Here is a 26,526-nt window from a genome sequence, read left to right as displayed (position 1 = left end):
GCTCTGACAAAGTTAAAACACGTGAAGCTGACAGCTTCCACTACATTACTGTGACCGAGAATGGTAAAGGAATAGCATTACTACTTGCTATTGAGAAATTCCTATATATGTCGACCTCCCTCCTCCACGGACAGACAAACCTGCAAAAATGCTCAACCATTTCTCGCGTTCGAGAAGGCACCCTCAACATAACCTCTCGAAATACTCAGCTTTATTTCCCCCCGATAATACCTCAGCAAATAAGCCACACCAAGAACAAGAGTATCTCATATCATCAGGGTCGAAAGCAAGAGTATCCCATATCATGCTTTCTCCCTGTCTTTGTCTTTGTCCTTGTCCACACCTGCAGGACAAAGAGAAAGAGAGCAGTCAGTCGGAACCTGAAATCAAACCTCCAATCTGGAACTGACTGCATGGAACCTTTGCCTGGTTGCTTACTTAGCATTGCTCTCGAGTACTCATCCTCAACTGCTGTCAAAGTCACGAATTCCACCGGCAAATACCTCATGACAGTTGATCAAATATTGGCTCTTTACACTGAAGCTGCCAAGCGTGGATGAGTCACTATGAAGGAATGTTCTGAAGGACCATTTACATGCAAAGGTTGCACACCACTTCTGCCATGCAAAAGATTGAAGCAGAAGGGTCAACGATGAGCTGAAACAGATCACTACATCACGACACATTTCCATACCACATTCACTATTCCGTCAACAGCAAAAGTATCCTATATCATCAAGGTCGAACGTACTCTAGATTTGATAGACTTGTTTTGACCCTCAAATTCTTGAGTCGGCCTTATACTCTGGAGGGAACCAGAAAACCCTCCAGCACAGTTCAAGAATAAGCCTGTGGAAAGTTACTTCTTCAAAAGCAAAAGTATCTCATATCATATCTTATCCATTTGCTTCTCCTTATCCTGGCAGTTGAATGAGAGACTAGGAGAAGGAGAACAATCAACCGGAAGCCGAAGTCAAACCTCTGATCCTGGGTTGCTTGCTTGGAAGTTTGACTGCTTACCTTGTCTGTCACCTCTTTCGGCAGATCTCCTAGCTCGGCGACTTGGGGGACTCCTACTATAGGGTTTGTATCGCACTTGACCAAGCCCGAAACTACAAGTAAGCTTCAAGTGAAATTGATACATTACCTTGTGCATCTTCATCGGTTAAAGATACCACCCCTGGATGGAGGAAGCGTACTTCCAGAGAAGATGCCACATCTACCTATGAGAAAGATAAGGCAAGTGAAGACGATACCACACCTCGGTACTTAGAAGTTTCGTGATTACTCAGCGGCTTGGATCTTGCAAGTCCCCAACCGAGGAGCTTCCCTCACTCGGGAACTTAGGGGAGCACTGTTTGTACCATACTTGACTAATCCCGAAACTACTGAGCACCGGTCAACGTTATACCGTCAAGGACCCAGAAGAGTTTCCCTTCAACTAGAAGGCCAATCACAATGCAACACGTGTCGACATCAGAAGCCAATCACAGCGCGACACGTGTCAACATCAGAAGCCAATCACAACACGACACGTGTCAATATTAGAACAAAACTAGAAACTCTCTTCTATAAATAGGGATCATTCTCCCACAATAATCTCTAATGTCATTTTGTACTAAATTATTCACTAGAACTCACAAAATGAGAGCTTGAACTTATGTATTTGTGTAAACCATTCACACTTAATGAGAACTCCTCTACTCCGTAGACGTAGCCGATCTGGGTGAACCACGTACATCTTGCGTTTGCTTCCCTGTCCCTATTCATTTACGTACTTATCTTCACAAGTGATCGAAGCAACCAAGCGAAGGTCACAAACCTGACACTTTCTGTTGTACCAAAGTCCTCGCTGATTTTGTGCATCAACAAAATCCATAGTATAAGGTAAAATGCGTGAGTAATGCAAAGTCAAATGAAACGTCTACGGAACGTCACTAGGGATATGATCAACCCAAGGTGAGTGCCTCGTTAAAACCTAGTTAGGTAGCAAAAACCCAGTGGGAAAAATGCTCATAATTGTAGGGAAAAAGAGTACATTAAGATCAAGCAAGTATACATCAGGATACTCCCTCTGAGTTTGACACAATTCTAAAGAGAACTAGCAATGTTACAACTCAGAAAGTTTACACATACCAATTCCTTGAACAAGCTTCTGAAACGTCACATTCGATGGTGATTTGGTGAAGAGGTCAGCCAAATTGTCTTGTGAACAGATTTACGTGACTTCAATCTTCTGATACTTTTGTTGTTGATGTGAAAAGAAGAACTTCGGCGTAATGTGTTTGATGTTATCTCATTTGATGTAACCCTTATTGAGTTGTTCGATGCATGCTGCATTGTCCTTATATATCGTCGTCGAGACGACAACAACGGGGTAAAGATCGCATGAGCTTCGAATATAGCCCATAATTGCTCTCAACTAAAAGCATTCCCGAGTTGCTTCATATAAGGCGAGAATTTCAACATGGTTAGATGAAGTGGTAACTAAGATCTGTTTAGTTGACTTTCAAGAGATTGCGGTGCCTCCAACGGTAAAGACATAACCCGTTTGAGAATGCGCCTTGTGTGGATTAGATAAGTATCATGTGTCGGCATAACCAACAAGGCGAGAATAGACTCGAGATAAAGAGGTGCGGCATCACTTGAGGATCCATAAAGATAAAACAAGCCCAAATCCGTAGTACCCTTAAGGTAGCAGAAAATATCTTTAACACCAGTCCAGTGTCTGCATGTTGGTACATTATTGTATCTTGCCAAAAGATTAACAGCGAAGGAGATGTCGGGTCCAATGCATTGAGCTAAGTACAATAAAACGCCTATCGCACTTAGATAAGGAACTTCAGGCTCTAAAATCTCTTCATCATCCTCATTCGAACGACCATATGACTACTCGAAGGCTTCCCTTTATCCTCGTTAAAGCGGCGTAACACCTTCTAGGTGTAGTTCGATTGATGTACTAAGATTCCATCTGAACAATGCTCTATCTTGATACTGAGACTGACATGCCCCGATCCCAATATCCAGGGAATCTCGGGATGGTCACGTGCTAGCCGACACCCGAGGGTGATGAAAGCCATTTAATAAATGCATATGCCGAGAACATGTGAAACATACATATAAATTTCGCGCATAACTCCGCAATGTAATAATTAAATACAAACTACTAAAATAATATAATAATATTCAACTGCCAACAATGAAAACATAGTGATAAAGCATGACATGTTCAGAGCATACATCTAATTCAGAATACAAGCGGAATGTGCTATTATAATGATGTCAAAGCAGAGAGGATGACACGATGTGACTAATAAGGGAATGCCTCGTAGCTAAGGTCGTATGCCTCGTTCCTATGCCCTGAAGGGGAGCAAAACAAACATGAGTGGACCAAGTTGATATATATAATACTGAAATAGTTATTCAAAAAGTACTAACCCCCAAAGTTTTATGAAAACTAATAGCATAATATGTGATAGGTTTTCCGAAAACCCTAGCATGCCATAAAACCTTTCATAAAACATATATTATATATGATGTGCTAAATAGTGGTGTCATATGTAAGTATCTTTCGGCCAAAGACATCTACCAACGCTCGGCCGAAGCCAATATAAGTATCTTCCAGCCGTAGCCATCTACCAACGCCCGGCCGTAGCCATCTACCAATGCCCGGCCGTAGCCATCTACCAATGCCCGGCCATAGCCAATATATGTTTCTTCGTTGTAGGCAGAACAGTGACCACTAGATAAGCACAAAATCATTGAATATAATCTTACATCTCAAAACCTCTTCATAGTACATAGTCATCCATCATATATACTACAAAGACTGTAAAAACATGTTCATAAATAGTATATAGTCATCCATCATATATACTACCAAGAACATAATTTTGATAAAGTGTGCTATTCCAAAATATTCTCGGTAAAGCATGATAATCATATAATGTAAATCCAATTTACATATAAAACGTTTCATAAAAAGTAACCATTAAATCATACCTTTCATGTATGTATTTCTACTATTAAAACAAGCATTTTAGAAGGGGTCCACTCATAGATACTCCATCGTCGAAAAGCCGTACGAAATAGGAAGAATATAATTGTCACTAATAATTGCACCTAAGCACATAAATGGTCCAATTAATAAAAATCTATCCAAACGATTGAATTTGGGAAAATGAACGTCATTAATGGATTCATGATGTCGAAATTAGCCTAGAAGGGATCCCGACTGAAACCCGAAAAAAAAAGTCAACAAAAAGTCAATGTTAATTAGTCAACGATTAGCGTTGACTGTAAGTCAACGGTCAACTGGTTTGGGTCAGCGGGTCGAGTCAAAGGTCGGTCAACGGGCTTGGGGTTTGGGTTAAAAGGCTTAGGCTTGAAAGCCAGGCCCAAGGTAAAAGGGTTTTAGGTTGAGGAAACGGGCTAGCTCCTTTGGCTTTAGGCTCGAGTTCTATAAGCCAAAGGCCCAAGTTCCACATGGCCCGAAAGCTTGATTCCTTTTGGGTTTTCGGGTTTAACTAAATGGGTTCGGGCTTTGGGGGTCATTAGGTTAGGTTTAGGGTTTAACAGGCCAATGTTTGAGCTGGTACGGCCTAAAGGGCCTGAATTTGATGAGATAAGGGTTTTGGGTTTCGAAGTGTGGGTCAACTGACCCGTTACTATAGAGAACGGAGGCTGGAGCCTCCTATGCTCTAGTCGACATATTTCGGTCACCTTAACCTACGATCTAAGTACCAAAATCAACTAGAGACAAGAGGGAGAGATTTGGTATTTTCAATTCGTCGTGAAATGGCCGGAAGTGGCTGGACTTTGGGCTTGAACACCACGGGTTTGTCGGGCCTGGGTTATAGGTCTCACCGAGCTTCACAGAGGTGAGAGAGAGGGAGAGATGGCTCAATCGACAGAGTTGGGGGTGTTGTCGTCGTCGGGGTGTTCCATTGAATGTGTGGGTATGGGTGTAAGTCTATCCAAAATGGGAGAGGGACAGTAAGCTGAGAGAAATCTGAGAGTGAAAGAGTGAAAGTTGACTTGGGGGAAAAAGAAAGAGAAAAAGATATAAGGTGATGGTCTGCCACGTGGCAGGCAGAAAAATGAGGAGAACTAGAGAAGGAATCCAAAAAGGGTTATCGGATTAGGTAGAAATTCAGGGGTACAAGTGTAATTTCATCAGTATTGAGTCTTTCCTAGATCTTTCATCTCAAATTCCGACTTCAGGTGCGCGGCAGTTCTCACGAGCTCTTCAGGAGCTCCGATAAGGTTCATGTTATCGACATAAACTGCAACAATCGTAAAATCAAAATGTGACTTTTTAATGAACACACAAGGGCATAATTCGTTGATCATATATCCATGACTAGTATAATACTCACTCAGACGATTATACCACATTCTTCAGGATTGCTTCAAACCATAGAGTGAAAGCCTCAGCCGAATTGAAAGCGTGTTCCAGGTTTGGAAATATTTGATCCAGTCAATGTAAGTCATTCGAGAACTTTCATATAAATTTTTGTATCAAGATCCTCATAGAGATACACGGTTAATAATGCATAAAACAATGCTAAAAAATGGTAGTATAGCTGCCTGAAGGCAAATCCGGAAAACATCTGTAAATCGCATCAATTATGTACTCAACTAGGGGTATCATAATGGCCTGAAGGCATAACCATCACCCGAAGGTGAAGTTGTACGACACTGGGTTACGCCAGTGAAGAAATGATGGTCCATCACCCGAATGTGAAGATGTACGACTTTGGATTACGCTAGATAAGAGAATTAATGAATCCATCACTCGAAGGTAAAGCTGTATGACACTGGGTTACACTAGTGAATAAATCATGGTCCATCACCTGAAGGTGAAGCTGTACGACTCTAGATTACCCGTGTTGTGGATGTGTTGTATGATAACACATTAGATAAGCACCGAAAACATATCTCAAAATCTCATATCAAATCACCGGAGCTCAAAAGCTCAAAGCATCATCTCATAAATCCATGATAAAACATATTCGTAAATCCATAGAATTTCATATACAAAAATCCAATAATTCATAACTTTTCGTAAAACGTAATTTCGGTAAATCATAACTAATGCATAAAACGTAAAATCATGAAATCATGCTTTTCGTGAATGCAAGCCTAATATTTTATAAAAACATGCATGACACACCCCGATCCTAAAATCAAGGCATGCTGGTCGTCACGTGAGCGTGACATAGCCAAAAGTGCGACACGGAAGCAAGAGATAATAGAAATACGAAGGAATTTAAACCAACCACTAGCAAAACAACCTACTAGCATAAAAGAGTGAGTTATAAAGTATAACACACGAATTCAGAGCGTAGGTCTAAGTGCAGTCAAGTAGGACAATAATTACAGTACAACACCCGCAGGTGAGTCCTACATGTAGAGCGTCTGTCAGAATGCCGAAAAAGACCTCGAGAGCCACCAACTGCTAACTAGAACCTGGAGGGGCGCAAAACAAAGATGAGTGGGTCAGTAAAACCAAAGATTTTCCAAAACATTTCATTTAAAACATTTCTAACCCCTCACCGTAAAACCTGTATACTTTCCCAGAAAATAGTATATAAACATATATATACACATATCATCAAAACTCAGCTCACCATCTATCAACATAACATCTCAGAAATGATATGCCATGCCATGCCAAAATATAATAAGAATGCATCAATATTAATCAGGTGAAATAATAAATCAACCGGGGACCCTACAATGGTCCTGTACGGCTGATTCTATAGCTCAACATCCCACTCAGCCGGAGTCACCACAGTGACCTATACGGCCCAACTCTGCACGTCACTCGGAACTACATATGGTAGTATGTATGATGAAAGGTGTATAAATACGCTCTAGTGCTTCTCTCATCAATCATCGGCATGCATAACTAAGGTCACCCACTAGTCGGAATCACATCTAGTGATCTATACGACTAGCATGTCGGAACCCTCACATGGTCTGTACGACATCCACCTACTTGGATCCAAGACGAGCGTGAGGTGTGGTGAATAATAATATAAGCACTAACACCTAGGGTGCAGGTTATGAGCTTTCAATGCAATTCACATAAAATAACTCATCTGAATAATATAAAAACTCACATGTGCGTCCACCACGTCAATTCACATATATATGCATCAATTATCAAACCAAATATCTCAACAATTGCATGCATGGCAATTTAAATCATAATTTTCATATAAACGCATTTTCTGGGAAAAGCAGTAGTATATAGGTAATACGAAAACAAAACTGCCCACTCACTGGTAAGTCGATGGGTCGTAACCCCCGTGACGTCCCTGGATGCGCTCGTCCTCGGGATAGGTGTCACCTATATGCGAAATAACTATAAAAACGTTAATTTATACCCAAATTGAGCATCGTATGAGAAGTTATTTCGAATTGTTGGCTTTGTGTTTAAATCCAGAGAATCAAGGCGTGCTGGCCGTCACGCCTTGATTCTCTAGATTGGGGTGTGTCAATGCAAGTTAAGAAGGGGTCCATTCACAGTATTCAATTGTCGGGGAGTTGCTCAAACTAGGGAGAACAGTGTCACTTCCCACCGACGCACCTAAACATAAATAGAGGCCATTTAATAAAACCGTACTAAAATGATAGAATTTAGAAAAAAGAACAGTGGATTAGAATTCGGCACGTTGAAAAACCTAAGGAATGACCTCAAGTTCCCCAATGCGCCGCCATGAGGCGGCAGCCTAGGAGGCCACGAGCTGAGATGGGTCACCGGAAAGTCGTCTACATCGCTGTGGACAACGGTAGAGCACAGTATCTTCAACGGAGGCGTGTGTGCTCCACGCGCACGCAAGTACAAGTCTACTCGCATTCGTCGCGAGGCCAGAAATTTCATATTTTCTTCATAACTTTCAGAGCTAATTTCTAGTTTGATACTTAACCAAATTCAATATTCAAAAGCCATTTTGAAGTTAGAAATGTAAAGAACAAGACTATACCTATTGGGGGTTAAGTCAACATCAACGTTAGCCGAAAAATGGATCTGAAATAGGCCGAATGGCCACGGATCTTTGGTTTCCCAGAATTCAAGGGAAATCCTCCCTTCGTCCCACAACTTTTAACCCTATCAAAATGCATCTAAACATTGAGATCATTCACGGACAATGAGAAAGATAAGTAGAGTGAGTTCCTAACACTTACCTTGGTCGAATTCATGGAAACTCGTCGGAAATTCAATTATAAAACAGATCTATGTTTGAGCTCCAAGGCATGATTCCAGTAACCTAAACTTGGAGTTAGGTTCGTAGGGGTAAGATGATGGTAGTCTAGTGGTGTGATGATTTGGGGTTCGCCTATACAACGAAGGTGTTGTGGTGGTGTCTCGGTGGGGAAAGTTGCAGAGATGAAAGGGAGAGAAATGAGGAGAGAGAGAAAGGGGTAGCTGAGAGAGTTTGAGAGAGTTAAAGTGAAAGAGAGAACTGCGAGTTGAGGTGGTGGTCTTGGTTGTACAGAGAGGAAGAGATGAGAGCTGGGGTGAGGGGGACAATGCACGGTTACGAATTCCGTAAAATGTTCATTCTAACTCCAATTTCGATTCTGTTTGTGCCCATATGTCTGCAACGTCGAGCATTACAAGGATACGCCAAGGAAATGAATCTCACGTGACACGACAAGGCGGTCAACAAAAGTCAACATTTTTGCCTCGAAAGGTATTTTCGTAAATTCACGCTTTAAAATTTATAAAAACCGGAATATTTTGAGACGGGTCATTACATGCATTACGGTGAATGTTCATGCTATCAGGGCTGCAAAAATATCGAGATGAAAATCGTTGTTTTGGAATAGCCTAATTACGTGATGATATTGATGAACTGGTTTGATGCAGAAAACTTCCACGTTAGATTCTTAAGCGCAGCAGTAGGAGCGTGCTAATAACGTGTTGTAGCCTATTTTATTTGACAAGGGAAGGGGGCCGGCATCAAAGAAAGAGATTGGAGAGAAAGAAAGATGTGTTTGTGGGGTTGTGTAGAAGAATGTGTAGAAGATGTGTTATTCCCCATACGTAGTGCTTTTATTTATAGTAATAAAATATAGAAGAAATCATTCTCCTTCAAGGAATACAAATTCATATAGGAAAGAATAACAAGAATCAACTCTAATCTAAGATTTACATAATCACACTTAAACTAGAAGTTTATAACATTATGGACATTTTAGTGTAGATAATATCGCTTATTAATCTAGTGGTATTCCTTTTCACTTGTAAGTGAGAGGTCTTAGGTTTGATTATTGCCAAAGGCGAATTTGAACCATATTATTGTTAGCCTATTGTGAAGCTAAGCCCACCTCCTCCCCTTAGTGTAAATAATATCGTTTGTTCTAAAAAAAAAAAATCGCTTGTTCAAAAATAAAAAATAAAAACTTATGATCATTTACTTGTAAGTGAAAAATTGGGAGGTTGAAATACCTCTGTGAGTCTTTTCGGCCTCCAGAATGAGTGGATAATTGTGGTTTGCCACCAGTTATCCCCTTTTTAAAAAAAATAAATAAAAAAATTACACTCAAACTTGGCAACTTTCGTACCAACAAAAAAAATTGATTTAAATTAATAATAATTTTTCTGTCTTGGCATATAGGTTAACTTGTGGATATCTACTTCAAAATGAAAATTTGTAGAGTCATACTTGGTGACTTTGGTATTAACTTATTGTTGACTCACTTAACCCAATATGGTGACAAAGTCCCCCAAAAGTCAACTATATTGTTGAGTATACTCCATTGTTCAAAAATTCTTTTAGTAGATATCCACAAAAACAAAAATTCTATGTCCCAAAAAAAGAAATTGTTCAAAAATTATTGGAATACTTTGGTACACTAGGTGTTTTAACTGCTAATATGTTTAAACAAAAGTATAATGATTAAAACACTCGAAATAGTAAATATTTAGTGTTTTAACAGCAATGTTGTAGTTCTTACTGTGACAATGGCCGATTGATGGTGATGATATGGGTCTCCATCAATCAATATAATAATGCATTTTCTATGTTATGTAAAAGAAATATTTTTGCTCATCATCATCAAGTGTTGGTGATGCTAACTGCTCATTCAACGATCCTAAATAGAGTAGTGAGTATTACCACTATTTGAGGATGGAAGAATGTACCCGTTATGTGAAAGTGTGCTAGATCCTGCATTTGGAGAAATCCATTATTATTTATTTATTGATGATGTATTAGTCAGTTTAATTACAAACTTACATATCAGCTCAAAAGATATAGTCACTCATTCAAGAAACTTATCATATATAATTCGCATATCTTATTCTCCCGTACTCATAAATTCTTTTATGAGAAAGAAAAATTGCTTAAATGTTTTGTATTGAAATAACAATATTAATAAAAGAGAGAGGGAGATATTTAGACTAATACGACAAAATTACTACAAGAGGGAGAAGCATAAAGAGGAAGCTGTCGTCTTCTTTTCTTGGGGTAAATATTGTGACTGAAATACAGGATGGTACATCACGTGTTACTATACAAATGGGGGATATGTATGTTAAAAAGTTAATAATAATTTAGACTCAAACCTGGCGACTTTGGTACCACAAAAAAAAAATGATTTAAATTAATAATAATTTTTCTGTCTTGGCATATAGGTTAACTTGTGGATTTCTACTTCGAAATGAAAATTTGTAGAGTCATACTTGGCGACTTTGGTATTAACTTATTGTTGGCTGACTTACCCAATACGGTGACGAGGGAACCCCAAAAGTCAACTATATTGTAGAGTATACTCAATTGTTAAAAAAAAATCTTTTAGTACTACAGTCTGCTTTGGTACACTTTGGTACAAAACAAAAATTCTGCTTTGGTACACTTTGGTACAAAACAAAAATTCTATGTCCAAAAAAAAATTTGTTCAAAAATTATTGGAATACTTTGGTACACTAGGTGTTTTAACTGCTAAATCTTAGTATTTATATGTTTAAACAAAAGTATAACGATTAAAACACTCGAAATAGTAAATACTCAGTGTTTTAACATTAATGTTGTAGTTCTTACTGTGACAATGGACGATTGATGGTGATGATATGGGTCTCCATCGATCAAAATAATTATGCATTTTTTGTGTTATGTAAAAGAAATATTTTTTTTCTCATCATCATCAAGTGATGGTGATGCTAACCGCTCATTCAACGATCCTAAATAGAGTAATGAGTATTACCACTATTTGAGTATGGAAGAATGTACCAGTTATGTGAAAGTGTACTAGATCCTGCATTTGGTGAAATCTATTATTATTTATTGATTGTTGATGTCTTAAGTCAGTTTAATTGCAAACTTACATATCATCTCAAAAGATATAGTCACTTATTCACGAAACTTATCATATATAATTCGCATATCTTATTCGAAAGAAAAATTGCTTTAGTGTTATGTATTGAAATAACAATATTAATAAGAGAGAGAGAGAGAGAGAGAGAGAGAGAGAGAGAGATTCAGTCTATTATGACAAAATTACTACAAGAGGGAGAAGCATAAAGAGGAAGCTGTCGTCTTCTTTTCTTAGGGGTAATATTGTGACCGAAACACAGGGTAGTACATCACGTGTCATTATACAAATTGTGTGATATGTGTGTTAAAAAGTTAATAACTTCAAAAATAAAATTTCTCACCACTTATATAAAAACACATGGTTTGTCATCCGTATTCCGGTCACAATGAAAAATTTCTTCCCCTGGAAGGGAGGCTTTGGCTGGCTTTTGGAATTGAATTGAGAGGCTAATTTGAGAAAGAAATGAGATAATTGATTGTTTTTGTTGTATAGAATGAAGTGCAGGGGAAAACGATTCAACGAAGTCTATCATTTGATGCAATCAAGTCATGTGCTTCGCTATCCGCCTGCTTGCCCTTTTACCAAGTTTTATAAATTAATCAATGTCCGAGAAATACAAAGATCGACCATGCCAAGCAAGTTGAAGAAAACTTATGCTGTTTGAGTGTCTTCGTCTCTTTTCTTCAATGTCAAAAGCGTGTGCGGTTGATGTTCGTGATCACCAATGGATTTTGTCATAATTTTTGCTTAATTTAATACAAATGATATGCCAATAATTTCTTACAAAATCATAATTTGACTTTAGACCCCAATGAATAAATTTAAGCTCCAAAAACCATATTCTAATTCGGAACTACTACTCATTTTTTGGGGTCTTTATTTTTACTCACATTCGAGACAACACTCCCAACAAGATTGCTTGCTCCAAAATCGAAGAGGCACCGCCCTCCGAATCTCGAGAGCCAGACTCCCAACATGATTACTTCCTCAAAAATCGAAGAGACACTGCTCTCCGAATCTCGAGAGCCAGACCCCCAGCATGATTGCTTTCTAAAAAATCGAAGAGGCATCGTTCTCCGAATCTCGAGAGCCAGATACCACAGACCACTTTTTCAAAGTGCTCTGACAGAGTTAAAACATGTGAAACTGGCAGCTCCCACTACCGTGCTATGACCAAGCAAGGTAAAGGAATAGCATTACTACTTGTTAGGGAGACTCCTATATATGTCGACCTCCATCCCCAACGGACAGGCAGACCTGCAAAAATGCTCAACCCTTCATCATATCTGAGAGGGCACTCCCAACGAAGCCTTTCGAAATATTCAGCTTTCTTTCCCCCCGATAATACCTCTGCAAACAAGCTATACTAGAGCAAGAATATCTCATATCATCAGGGTTAAAAGATCTTGGAGACTTGGTGCAAGGAATTGCTCAGACGGAGAAGTTATTTATGGGAGGAGATTTAAATGGACACGTGGGCAGGGAGACAGGCAACTATGGAGGTTTTCATGGTGGCCATGGTTTTGGGGAGAGAAACGAGGATGGGGAAGCTATCTTGGATTTTGCAATGGCATATGATCTCTTCTTAGCCAACACCTTCTTTAAGAAGAGAGAAGAACATGTGATCACCTACAAGAGTGGGTCGTCAAAAACACAAATAGATTTTCTTCTAATGAGGAAAGGGGATCGTATAACTTGTAAGGATTGCAAAGTTATACCAGGAGAGAGCGTGGCTAATCAACATCGCTTGTTGGTGATGGATGTACATATCAAAAGAGTAAGACAAAAGAACAAGACTTGGAAGTGCCCAAGGACTAGATGGTGGAATCTAAAAGAAGAAAAACAAGCCATTTTCAAAGAGAAGGTAATCACCCAATATGTGTGGGATAGAGAGGGGGAAGCTAGCCAAATGTGGGATTCCATGACTAGTTGTATCCGAAAAGTAGCAAAAGAGGTATTAGGAGAGTCCAAGGGCTTTGCCCCACACCAAAAGGAATCTTGGTGGTGGAATGAGGAGGTACAAACAAAGGTGAAGGCTAAGAAGGAATGTTGTAAAGCCTTATACAAGGAGAGGACCGATGAAAATGGTGAAAGGTATAGAAAAGCGAAGCAAGAGGCGAAGAAAGCTGTCAGAGAAGCTAAGTTAGCGGCTTACGACGATATGTATAAACGACTAGATACCAAAGAAGGAGAGTTGGATATCTATAAACTATCTAGAGCAAGGGAAAAGAAGACAAGGGACCTAAACCAAGTGAGGTGCATCAAGGATGAGGATGGAAAGGTTCTTGCTACAGAGAACGCGGTTAAAGACAGATGGAGAGGTTATTTTCATAATCTTTTCAATGAAGGACATGAAATGAGTGCTTCTTTAGGGGAGTTGAGTAACTCAGAAGAGTGTAGAAACTACTCTTTTTATCGTCGAATCCGGAAGGAAGAAGTGGTTGTAGCTTTGAAGAAGATGAAGCATAAAAAAGCAATAGGCCCAGACGATATACCAATCGAAGTGTGGAAACTTTTGGGAGAGACATGTATAACATGGCTCACTGACCTTTTCAATAGGATTTTGAAAACGAAGAAGATGCCAAATGAGTGGCGAACGAGCACTTTGGTGCCTATCTACAAGAATAAGGGCGACGTACAAAATTGCATGAACTATAGGGGTATTAAGCTAATGAGTCATACAATGAAGCTCTGGGAGAGAGTCATTGAGCATAGATTGAGGCAAGAGACACGGGTTTCGGACAACCAATTCGGGTTCATGCCAGGGCGCTCAACCATGGAGGCAATCTATCTCTTACGAAGATTGATGGAAAGATATAGATATGGGAAAAAGGATTTACACATGGTCTTTATAGATTTGGAAAAAGCGTATGATAGGGTCCCAAGAGACATTCTTTGGAGGATTTTAGAGAAGAAAGGAGTACGAGTAGCATATATCCAAGCTATAAAGGATATGTATGAAGGAGCAAAGACTGCCGTAAGAACTCATGAAGGACAAACCGAAAGCTTTCCCATAACTGTAGGATTACATCAAGGCTCATCCTTAAGTCCTTACCTTTTTGCGTTGGTAATGGATGAGTTAACAGGACATATTCAAGATGATATTCCTTGGTCTATGCTTTTCGCAGACGATATAGTGTTGATAGATGAAACTCAGGAAGGGGTAAATGCAAAGCTTAACCTTTGGAGAGAAGTGTTGGAATCTAAAGGTCTTCGCCTAAGCCGATCAAAGACAGAATATATGGAGTGCAAGTTCAGTGCAAATGGAGGCCAAAACGAGTTAGGGGTGAGGATCGGAGATCAAGAAATACCAAAGAGCGACCGTTTTCGTTACCTAGGATCTATCTTGCAAAAGAACGGCGAATTAGATGGAGATCTCAACCATAGAATACAAGCTGGATGGATGAAGTGGAAGAGTGCATCCGGCGTGTTATGTGACCGCCGTATGCCACTGAAGCTCAAGGGAAAATTTTATAGGACGGCAATAAGGCCGGCGATGCTGTATGGCACAGAATGTTGGGCGGTGAAACATCAACACGTACACAAAATGGGTGTAGCGGAGATGAGGATGCTTCGTTGGATGTGTGGGCACACGAGAAAGGATAAGATTAGGAATGAGGATATCCGGGGTAAAGTAGGAGTAGCCGAAATTGAAGGAAAGATGAGAGAAAATCGGTTACGGTGGTTTGGACATGTGCAAAGAAGGCATACTGACGCTCCGATTAGAAGATGCGACTATGGGACAGAGGTTCAGGGCCGAAGGGGTAGAGGAAGACCTAGGAAAACTTTGGAAGAGACTCTAAGAAAAGACTTAGAGTACTTGGATCTAACGAAGGACATGACACAGGATCGAGCACAATGGCGTTCTAAGATTCATATAGCCGATCCCACTCAGTGACTTGGATTTTCCAAGTCTCCAACCGAGAAGTTTTCCTCACTCGGAAAATTAAGGGAACACTACCCCAACCTACATGCTCCACTCAGAAAGCTTCAACATACAAGCTTCAACAAAAGAAAATTCAAAGAACTTAGCGAAGAAGGCTTTGGTGTATTTAACACAATACTTTGAAATGAAGGAAAGCTTATTTATTGATATCCCCGATAAGCTACAAATATGTACATATACATGAGTCAAAATAAACACACAAGAGGGAGCCTTCACAAAGGTTGCTTAGGAGAAGTCTCAGCAGTCGGTAGAGCCCCAGAAAGAGAAGGCACCGGAGGGGGATCATTTGGAGCCTCAGTACTGGACAGAACCCTAGAAGGATGAGGCATCAGAGGTTGATCATTTGGAGCTTCATTACGCGGTACAGCCCCAGAAGACGAAGGCAATAAATGCCTTTGGAACAAACCCACAAATCTCTGATGATCATGTAAAACCTGACCATCAGTTTCCTTCATCTGGTCAAGCTTCCTCTTCATGTTTGTAGCATAGTCATGTGCGAGCCGGTGCAACTGTTTATTCTCATGCTTGAGCCCTCTAATCTCCTGTTTGAGACTCATCACTTCAGCCGCCAATGATTCAACTTGGCGGGTTCGAGCAAATAGGCGTTAGGCCATATTAGACACAAAACCTGCACACTGAACACTGAGAGCCAGCGAATCCTTAACAGCTAACTCATCAGACCGTTTGGAAAGTAGTCTGTTATCTTTGGGAGTGAGAAGGTTCCTGGCCACCACCGCAGCGGTCATATCATTCTTCATCACGGAATCCCCAACGGTAAGAGGACCAGTAGGGGAGACGAAGGATGGGCGCCATATGTTGTCTGGAGAAGGCGGGGCTGCCTCTTCAACAAGGTTCAAGTCAAAACGACGGTCGGAGGGGCCAGACATTTTCAAAGGTGTTGAAGAGAGAAGAGGTCGGACAAATCAAGATCTTAGAAGTGCAAGAATGAAGCTTCTACTGGTGGAGATTCAAGTGTGCTTTGGAACTTAATGTCAGCCCCTATAAAAATCTGCACTCGACGGAGCTTCAGAAATCGAAGAGGCGCCTGCTCAGAAATCGAAGAGGCGTTTGCTTTCTCAAAAGCTGGGCTGCTTAGAGATCACGAGGGTTGATCTCAGAAATCGAAGAGGCGTTTGCTTTCTCAAAAGTTGGGCTGCTCAAAGACCACGAAGGCTGATCTCAGAAATCGAAGAGGCGCTCGCTTTCTCAAAAGCTGGGCTCCCCAGAGACCACGAGGGCCGATCTCAGAAATCGAAGAGGCACCTACTTTTCCAGCCTTGTCAGCACCTGTCACACGCACACTCAGCTTTGCGGAAATTATGGGCATTCTGTCGAAGACTTCTGGGGAAGTAGAAAACACATGAATCTTACTGTTCAATCACCCACTTCCCACACACAACAATAGCTCATGGGTACCACAGAAAACTTTGCCAAAGTTCTCTGCCAAAGTTGAGCACGTGAAGCTTGCAGCTCCCACTACATCGCTCTGACCAAGAAGGGTAAAAGAATAGCAAAGAAACAGCACGAACAAAGTTTAGACCCATAAATTTTGAAGGTCTAGCTACCATATTATTACCCACAAGGGTAAAGGAACAGTACCACTGCTGGATAATTGGAAAGTCCCTGTGTGTCAACCTCTGTGCTTCGTGGCAAGGTAGACTAGCAAACATGCCCAACCTTTACTCACATTCGAGAAAACACTCCCAATAAGATTGCTTGCTCCAAAATCGAAGAGGCACCGTCCTCCGAATCTCGAGAGCCAGACTCCCAACATGACTACTTTCTTAAAAATCGAAGAGAGGGTAAAGGAACAGTACCATTGCTGGATAATTGGAAAGTCCCTGTGTGTCAACCTCTGTGCTTCGTGGCAAGGTAGACTAGCAAACATGCCCAACCTTTACTCACATTCGAGAAAACACTCCCAACAAGATTGCTTGCTCCAAAATCGAAGAGGCACCGCCCTCCGAATCTCGAGAGCCAGACTCCCAACATGATTACTTTCTCAAAAATCGAAGAGACACTGCTCCCCGAATCTTCGAGAGCCAGACCCCCAGCATGATTGCTTTCTCAAAAATCGATGAGGCATCGTTCTCCGAATCAATCGAAGAGGCGCTCGCTTTCTCAAAAGCTGGGCTGCTCAGAGACCACGAGGGCCGATCTCAGAAATCGAAGAGGCACCTACTTTTCTAGCCTTGTCAGCACCTGTCACACGCACACTCAGCTTTGCAGAAATTATGGGCATTCTGTCGAAGACTTCTGGTGAAGTAGAAAGCACATGAATCTTATTGTTCAATCACCCACTTCCCACACGCAACAATAGCTCATGGGTACCACAGATAACTTTGCCAAAGTTCTCTGCCAAAGTTGAGCACGTGAAGCTTGCAGCTCCCACTATATCGCTCTGACCAAGAAAGGTAAAAGAATAGCAAAGAAACAGCACTAACAAAGTTTAGACACATAAATTTTGAAGGTCTAGCTACCATATTATTACCCACAAGGGTAAAGGAACAGTACCACTGCTGGATAATTGGAAAGTCCCTGTGTGTCAACCTCTGTGCTTCGTGGCAAGGTAGACTAGCAAACATGCCCACCCTTTACTCACATTCGAGAAAACACTCCCAACAAGATTGCTTGCTCCAAAATCGAAGAGGCACCGTCCTCCGAATCTCGAGAGCCAGACTCCCAACATGACTACTTTCTCAAAATCGAAGAGAGGGTAAAGGAACAGTACCATTGCTGGATAATTGGAAAGTCCCTGTGTGTCAACCTTTGTGCTTCGTGGCAAGGTAGACTAGCAAACATGCCCAACCTTTACTCACATTCGAGACAACACTCCCAACAAGATTGCTTGCTCCAAAATCGAAGAGGCACCGCCCTCCGAATCTCGAGAGCCAGACTCCCAACATGATTACTTCCTCAAAAATCGAAGAGACACTGCTCTCCGAATCTCGAGAGCCAGACCCCCAGCATGATTGCTTTCTCAAAAATCGAAGAGGCATCGTTCTCCGAATCTCGAGAGCCAGATACCACAGACCACTTTTTCAAAGTGCTCTGACAGAGTTAAAACATGTGAAACTGGCAGCTCCCACTACCGTGCTATGACCAAGCAGGGTAAAGGAATAACATTACTACTTGTTAGGGAGACTCCTATATATGTCGACCTCCATCCCCAACGGACAGGCAGACCTGCAAAAATGCTCAACCCTTCATCATATCTGAGAGGGCACTCCCAACGAAGCCTTTCGAAATATTCAGCTTTCTTTCCCCCCGATAATACCTCTGCAAACAAGCTATACTAGAGCAAGAATATCTCATATCATCAGGGTTAAAAGCAAGAGTATCCCATATCATGCTTTTTCCCTGTCTTTTCCTTTGGCCTTGTTTTTACCTGCAAGACAAAGAGAAAGAGAGCAATCAGTCAGCACTTGGAATCAAGCTTCCAGCCAGGAACTGACTGCCTGCAACCCCTTACCTGATTACTTACCTGGCATTGCTCTCGAGTACTCATCTTCAACATCTTATGTTTCCAGGGAAGATTTCGCATCTGCTTGAGGAACAGATAGGGCAAGTGCGAAGGATACAAGGAAGCATGTGGAGACAAGCGTAACAGCACACGTGCCGATACATCCATTACTCTGTCAAAAGCAAAAGTATCCCATATCAGCAGGGTGGAACGTACTCTAGATTTGATGGACTTGTTTTGACCCTCAAATTCTTCAGTCGGCCTTATACTCTGGAGGAAACCATAAAACCCTCCAGCTCAGTTCAAGAATAAGCCTGTGGAAAGTTACTTCTTCAAAAGCAAAAGTATCTCATATCATCTCTTCTCATTTTTCTTCTCTTTATCCTTCATGCTGCTGCAAGATGGGAAGAAGGTGAACAATCAGTCGGAGCTCTGATTGCTTACCTTGTCTGTCACCTCTTTCAGCAGACCCCCTAGCTCGGCGACTTGGGGGACTCCTACTACATGGTTTGTATCGCGCTTGACCAAGCCTGAAACTACAAGTAAGCTTCAAGTGAAATTGATACATTACCTTGTGCATCTCCACCAGTTAAAGATACCACCTCTGGATGGAGGAAGAGTACTTCCAGAGAAGATGCCACATCTACCTATGAGACAGATAAGGCAAGTCAAGACGACACCACACTCCGATACTTAGAAGTTTCGTGATTACGAGATCATTCTCCCACAATATTTCCTAATGTCATTTGTACTAAATCATTCACTTGTATTCACTAAAGGAGAGCTTGAACCTATGTACTTGTGTAAACCCTTCACAATTAATGAGAACTCTTCTATTCCGTGGACGTAGCCAATCTGGGTGAACCACGTACATCTTGTGTGTGCTTTCCTATCTCTATCCATTTATATACTTATCCACACTAATGACCGGAGCAATCTAGCGAAGATCACAAAAAGCGACCGTTTTCGCTACCTAGGATCTATCTTGCAAGAGAACGGAGAATTAGATGGAGATCTCAACCATAGAATACGAGCTGGATGGATGAAGTGTAAGAATGCATCCGGCGTGTTGTGTGACCGTCGTAGGCCACTGAAGCTCAAGGGAAAATTTTATAGGACGGCAATAAGGCCAGCGATGTTGTATGGCACAGAATGTTGGGCGGTGAAGCATCAACACGTACACAAAATGGGTGTAGCGGAGATGAGGATGCTTCGTGGGATGTGTGGGCACACGAGAAAGGATAAGATTGGGAATGAGGATATCCGAGGTAAAGTAGGAGTAGCCGAAATTGTAGGAAAGATGAGAGAAAATCGGCTTCGGTGATTTGGACATGTGCAAAGAAGGCCGAATGACGCTCCGGTTCGAAGATGTGACTACGGGACAGAGGTTCAGGGCCGAAGGGGTAGAGGAAGACCTAGGAAAACTTTGGAAGAGACTCTAAGAAAAGACTTAGAGTACTTGGATCTAACGGAGGACATGACACAAAACCGAGCGCAATGGCGTTCTAGGATTCATATAGCCGACCCCACTTAGTGGGAAAAGGCTTTGTTGTTGTTGTTGTTGTAATAACTATACAAAAATTGAAAATTTGTCTAGTAATTATTTTCATTTTTCAGGTTTTTCCCCGATTAGGATACATTTCTCAGTGTGTTTCGAGTGCTTTGCTTTGTTTTAAACATGATCAAATGAATTATACCACAATTAGGGATGTGCAACGGTTATAACGGGCGGGTAATCACGATTATTTACCCATAACCGTTTACCCGTTGGGTAATTGCCTAAACGGTTATACACATACCCATAACCGTTTATAAACGGTTAACCATACCCATAACCGCATACCCATTTAACCGTAACCGTTTAATATTCGTTTACCCGTTTACCCATTTACCCTTTTTAACCCGTTTATCTTCTTCTTTTTTTCACCATTACTCTTTTTTCACCCATCTACATGCTTTTTAACAACTTAAAAATTAATAAAAAATTGTCATAATTTTCTTCTTTTTTTTTACAATTAAACACCGTTATAGGTACATTCATGGTACATTTCCGTATTTTAATTTTTTTAAATTCTTATACCATTCCAATAATTGAAATAATAGTTTACGGACAATATTTTTAACTGTTACCAATGAAGGTAAATATAATATTTGCTAAGTATTATTGGGTTACAAAAATTGTTTAGAAAACATTTCTGTCAAAGTATTTCTGTCAATTTCACGGTTACCTGCAAGGAATTTAAATTAATTTGGCGAATTCCTTGATGATGAGAATCATCATTCCTGTAGCAGTGTTATTGAGAAAAAGATCGATGAATTCATTGCTAATTTATTGGGTGTTAAATATTATTGGATCGAGAACATGGTTTGTGTTAGTTTTACATATATAAAATAAAGGAGTAAACGGTTACCCGTTTATAATCGCGGTTAATACCCATAACCGCTGATTTAAATTTTGCGGGTACACGGTTATACCCATAACCGTTTATTTATCTAAACGGTTACCCATAACCGTAACCGTTTGATTTAAATAGGCGGGTAACCACGGTTACTCATAACCAATAGGTATTTGCCCATTCCGAACCACAATCCTCAACAGAATCTCAGCCAAAGGAATCCGCTCAAAGCCTCAAAGCTCGAGGTCGGTAGTTAAAAGGAAATTTGTGTGTATAAGGGGCAGTGCAAGGGTGTGGAGGAGGTCTCCTCACCTGTGCTGATGTTCTCACATCCAACAAAGCCACCTTTGCACTGAAGCATCTTATAAAAACAGTCTACAAGTTCATTAATTTTAAAAATTTGGGGTGACTAAACTATAGATATATTTCTCAAGGACCTCTTGTGAGCTGATTTGCGCATTAAAAAATTTGATAGAATCCGTAACATAAAGTCTATGTACAGCACAAAAATGCTTAATAAGATGCAAATCAAAACGGAAAGGAGGATTAATAAAAAATTAGGTGCTTCATACCTCGACTTGCTCTTAAAAAAAAATCCTGGACTTTTTATTTCCTGACTCCACTACTTTTTCTGTTCTGCCTCCTTTGACTCATGTCACTCTGGAACACGTCCTGCATCTCCTCTGTCCTTGACTGAGTTTTCCGCGGAGGACGACTAGATTTCTTACTACTCTTCCTCACAATCTTGCCTCCATCCGTTGCCTTCTTTGCAGCCTTCACGGATTTTGCCCGTTGATAAGCCAGGTCAACAAGTGGCGTTCCGGTCTTCTCTTTTTTCTACTACCCTGCAGTTCTTACACAACGATTACTCTGCGCAATTACAGAATATATATGGATATGGTCATCAAAGTTGTCTTCTTTTTTTTTCTTTTCAGAATTTTGAGCTTTACGATTACATGAACACTTATGAAAGCAACCAGATATGTGGGGGCGCAATATCTTTGACCATCTGCTCATATGTCTACTCATAAAAACTTAACAAGCACACTATAGAAGACCCCATATAGAGAAAACTTGGAAAACATACTGATGAGCTGAATGTTATCTAACCAAGGGTAATACAAGTGACCAGTTCAACCAATCCAGTTGGCTCTTTCACTAATACCGAAAACAACAATCATCTTTCACTAAACCTCTACACCTACCAACCTAATATTGCTGTCATCCTGATACCTGATAGGTGCATTCTTTATCATATTTTCATGTTAATTATCCCCAAGTTTTGTTAAGGAATTGATTACAAAAGAGCCATTATGCACACTTAGAACGTTTTTGGTGATAATTCGACTTTCCAGAGAAGTTTGGATGCAAAAGCCAATTGGACAAGGAAACTAAGAGGCTGAAGATCGTTGTGTCCGAATTTCTTAATTTCCATGGAGTCATTCATTCCAGTTTCACAAATCAATCTCGCAGAAGTTATTTTCCCGTCAAAACTGTGCAGCTGTGGGAAAATGAAGATTTGGAGGCTTTCCCCATTTTTTCTAGTGGCATACGATATATGCTTGTAAAGATAAGAGATAAAGCTATGTTTGTGGAGCCAAAAACGATCACAAAGTGACACGTGGACTTTGGGACAAAAGAAGACAAAAATACCATTGAGGTATAATGGGATTCCTACGCCCAAGTAGTGGGTAATCATCCTCAACCAATTAAAAAATGCTCCAAAAGAGGTAACTATTTCCAAACTATCTCATTTTAGGTAATTATTTACGAAACTTAATTTCTCTAATATATTATTTAGTTAATTAATTATCTAAATAATATATTATTCCCATATCTCCTAAAATCATCCCCTAAAATCATAAATAATTGATTAATTAGGGGATCAATTCAATTAATCCCTAATTGTCAATAAAGTGACCCAAATTAGTAGACAAAACCGGCCACCTCCCTTTGCTCCATACCTTTTTTTATTTTCTCCACCTTATTACCCAAATAAAGCTAGTCATTCAATTTGGTAACTCCCCATTTATTTCTATCATATTTTATTAGCCAATAAAGTGTCTAATTAAACCACAAACTCACCAAAAAATAGACAAAGTGGCCGGCCACTTTCTTGGAAAAGTGGACCAACCTAGTCCTATAAATAGTCACCCATTTTTACCAAACACTCATTCCAAACCTCTTGCAAAAAATCTCAAATACTCTAAACACTATTTCTCTCTAAAAATTCTAACTTTAGCATCGGAGGTTCTTCGGCCAAAGCCCCCCCCATTCATCGTGGGCGCGTGAGGCTTTTGGCCTTAACCTAAGGTGCTAGTTGTTTTGTAGGTGCAAAATCGTTCAAGATCGAGGAGGGGAAAATTTGCATCCACAAATTGGTGCTTTCATTAAGAGTTGAAATCCATACTTGTAGAAGACTCTCGCACAACAAGGTTTTTTCTTTATTTTCTAGTCCATTTGAATTTTTTTCATACGTTCTTATTATTAGAATTTTTTATTTGCAAAGGTTCTTTGATAAAACGTATAAGCAAAATATAATGGCTAGAAATTTAGAAAATTTCACAAGTGAAAATTCTAATGTTCAAGAAATGGGATTGCGGAGATCCGTGAGGCTAAATGCGACAATAAGTGGAGCAGCACCACCACCACGAGTTTCCACCATGGGAACCACCGCGGTGGCTACCAAGGTAGCCACCCGCGGCGAGGTCCATGGTGCCTTCACCACAGCTACCATGGGAACCACCGCAGTGACTACTTCGGTAGCCACTCGTGGCGAGGTCCATGGTGTTTTTACCACGACCCGAGCCGTACCATCCAAGGCTCACAGCACCAAGGCCACGGCCCAAGTCGTGCCATCCAAGTTTGCACGGGCCCAGGCCCAAGCCTCGCATTCGCATGCATAACATACTAAGCAGCTTGCTCCCACCAAGCAACCTGCTCTCGCGGCCCAGCCTGCTCTCGCCAAGCAACCTGCTCTCGTGGCCCAGCATGCTCCTGCCAAGCAGCCTACTCTCGTGACCCAGCCTGTTCCCGACGAGCAGCCAACTCCCATGACCCAGCCTGCTCCCGACGAGCAGCCCACTCCCGTGGCCCAGCCTGCTTCTGTCGAGCAGCCCACTCTCACGGCCTAACCTGCTCCTGCCGAGCAGCCCGCTCTCGTGACCCAGCCTATTCCCGACGAGCAACCCACTCCCATGGCCCAGCCATCTCCAGTCGAACAGCCCACTCTCACGGCCTATCCTGCTCTAGTGGCTTTCCAAGCAGCCCAAGTCGGCCCAAGACTATCTCAACCATAGGGAGCTACCATCGAGCCGGGGGCATTCTCACCATATTTTTTCACGGATTTGACATTTCCCAACTCAAATCTCGCGCCCGGAGTCTACTACCCTTCCACTGCCCAAGGAGGCGCAGTCCTTCCAAGCTCTTCCAATCCAAATGGCGAACAACATTTGTCTCGACAAGTCATAGAGTTGACAAGCGCCCTTGCACAACAGACAACCTTGGTGAATCAACTTTTACAACGCATCGGGATCCAACGTGCCCCGGACGAGGTATCCCGAAGTAGGACAAGGGCAAACAGACTTTTCCAGCAGCATCCCGGCAAACAGCCACGAGCCGAACGTTTGGGTACATTCCCGTCTTAGCGCGCGGAGGAGCATGCACTCTCGACTAGGCCCACGGATGAGCATACATTCACGGATGGGGTCATACTCCGATAGTCAACATGAGCAACCTTCCGGACAAATTGTCTATTCGCGGTTAAGCCCACAAGGAGCATCATCCACCTCACATCAGAGTAGGCAGCACGACGGACGGAGAGAAGCAGTCACTCAATCCAGCTAAAGTTCAACCAGCAACCTGCGAAGAACTCGTTCGCCTGCTAGGAACACACCACATGCACTGCATCTGCGGCATAGATGAGGCAAACACATGGAAGAGCAGCCTAGACCAGCAAGTCATGGCTGGGGGCAGCCGAGAGCTCCGCTACCCCCAACAAAGGCAAATTCAGGAATAAGTAAAGAGACTCTTGACTAAGCGATTGCATGATTTCCAACGCAACGAGGTCACCGACGAGGCACTACGACGGAACATGACCAACATAAGCAAGTCACCCTTCACGGACGAGATCGAGCAGGCAGAGCCTCCACGCGATTTCAGCATGCCACATTTCACATCTTTCAAAGGGGATGAAGACCTGGAGAGACACTTAAAGCGATACCGAAGCGCAATGATCCTTTATCGAAACAACGATGATCTCATGTGCAAGATATTCGCCACCACTCTACAAGGCGAGGCACAAGATTGGTTCTACACCCTGCCGCCACAATCCATCCGAAATTTCTACGAACTTTCTTTGGTTTTCACCAAAGAATATTCATCATATCGCTCGATCAAAAAGAAGTCTGGCCATTTGTTCGACGTCAAGAAGAACCCAAAGGAGTCGCTTCGCGACTATGTGAGGAGGTTCAAAGTAGATAAGGCAAATAGTCGGATGCAACGACTCGATAGCTAAAGCAGCCTTCCAAAAAGGACTTCCAACAGACCACCCGCTATTCAGAAAATTGATCATGAAAGAAGATCTAACTCTGGCAGACTCTTTTGCTTTGGCAGAGAAGCATGCACTCTGGGATGAGGCTCGCCAATGTACATTCAAGGACTTGAAGAAGTACCCGACATCACCTCCATAGTAGCAACGGAGGACTTATTCGCATGTTGACGGTATCTAAAGTAGCAATAAGCTCTACCATCATGCGAGAAGAGCTGGGGGCCCGACTACCTGTATTCGGCAGTTCAAAAGCTCTCCTCGATGCTATTAAAAATTCAAAAGCTAACTTTGGCAATAGTTGTTGTAACCCAAAAGCTTAAGTTTTACCTTTAAACGCACGCAGTCATCATCATGACGCATTATTCTGCCGAATCCAAACCTGCGACGATAAAGGCATAGACCCTGGCAGATGCAAAGTTTTCTAACGAACATAACAACTCAGCCCAAAAGACACACCAATGGCAGACGAACACTAGAAGGAACACTCAGAAGCAAGTTTTATCCTCGTCGCCCCAGAAGATTCAACTCTAGAGTGGTCTAATACCGGAAGTTGAGCATCTCCTGCTACATGTAACATGGCCCCAGCTCCACAGCTCCCTACCGCGCCTTCAAGCCTAGCCTTGACAACGCAACAGAACTGCCCAACGGTGCCCCGAAGGCAGCTGAGCACACTTTAGCCACACCTGCTCCCTCAATGGAGATTTCTGGCGTTTGCATGTCGATGGCGCATCCAACTACAAAAGCTCGTGAGCAGCTGTGATTCTTGCCACCCCAGACGTTTCAATGCTCGAGCAGGCGATCACTCTAAGCTTCAAAGCATCTAACAACGAAGCAGAGTACG

General features: G+C 41.6%; 2 long non-coding RNA genes across 2 annotated transcripts; both read right to left on the bottom strand.

Annotated features, from left to right (window-relative positions):
- Positions 1-6,284: 6,284 nt before the first annotated feature.
- Positions 6,285-7,372, bottom strand: LOC126632875 (uncharacterized). Its single transcript, XR_007626855.1, has 2 exons — positions 7,291-7,372; positions 6,285-6,471 (listed from the first exon to the last, which is right to left on the bottom strand). It is a non-coding gene; the product is annotated as an uncharacterized LOC126632875 (long non-coding RNA).
- An 8,023-nt stretch (positions 7,373-15,395) lies between these two features.
- Positions 15,396-17,573, bottom strand: LOC126632874 (uncharacterized). Its single transcript, XR_007626854.1, has 2 exons — positions 17,456-17,573; positions 15,396-16,540 (listed from the first exon to the last, which is right to left on the bottom strand). It is a non-coding gene; the product is annotated as an uncharacterized LOC126632874 (long non-coding RNA).
- Between the last annotated feature and the right edge of the window lie 8,953 nt (positions 17,574-26,526).

Source organism: Malus sylvestris, chromosome 8 (genome assembly GCF_916048215.2).
Source record: "Malus sylvestris chromosome 8, drMalSylv7.2, whole genome shotgun sequence".
Taxonomy (NCBI): domain Eukaryota; kingdom Viridiplantae; phylum Streptophyta; class Magnoliopsida; order Rosales; family Rosaceae; genus Malus; species Malus sylvestris.
The sequence above is the reverse complement of the archived record's forward strand: the minus strand, read 5'-3'. Positions and strand labels throughout refer to the sequence as shown.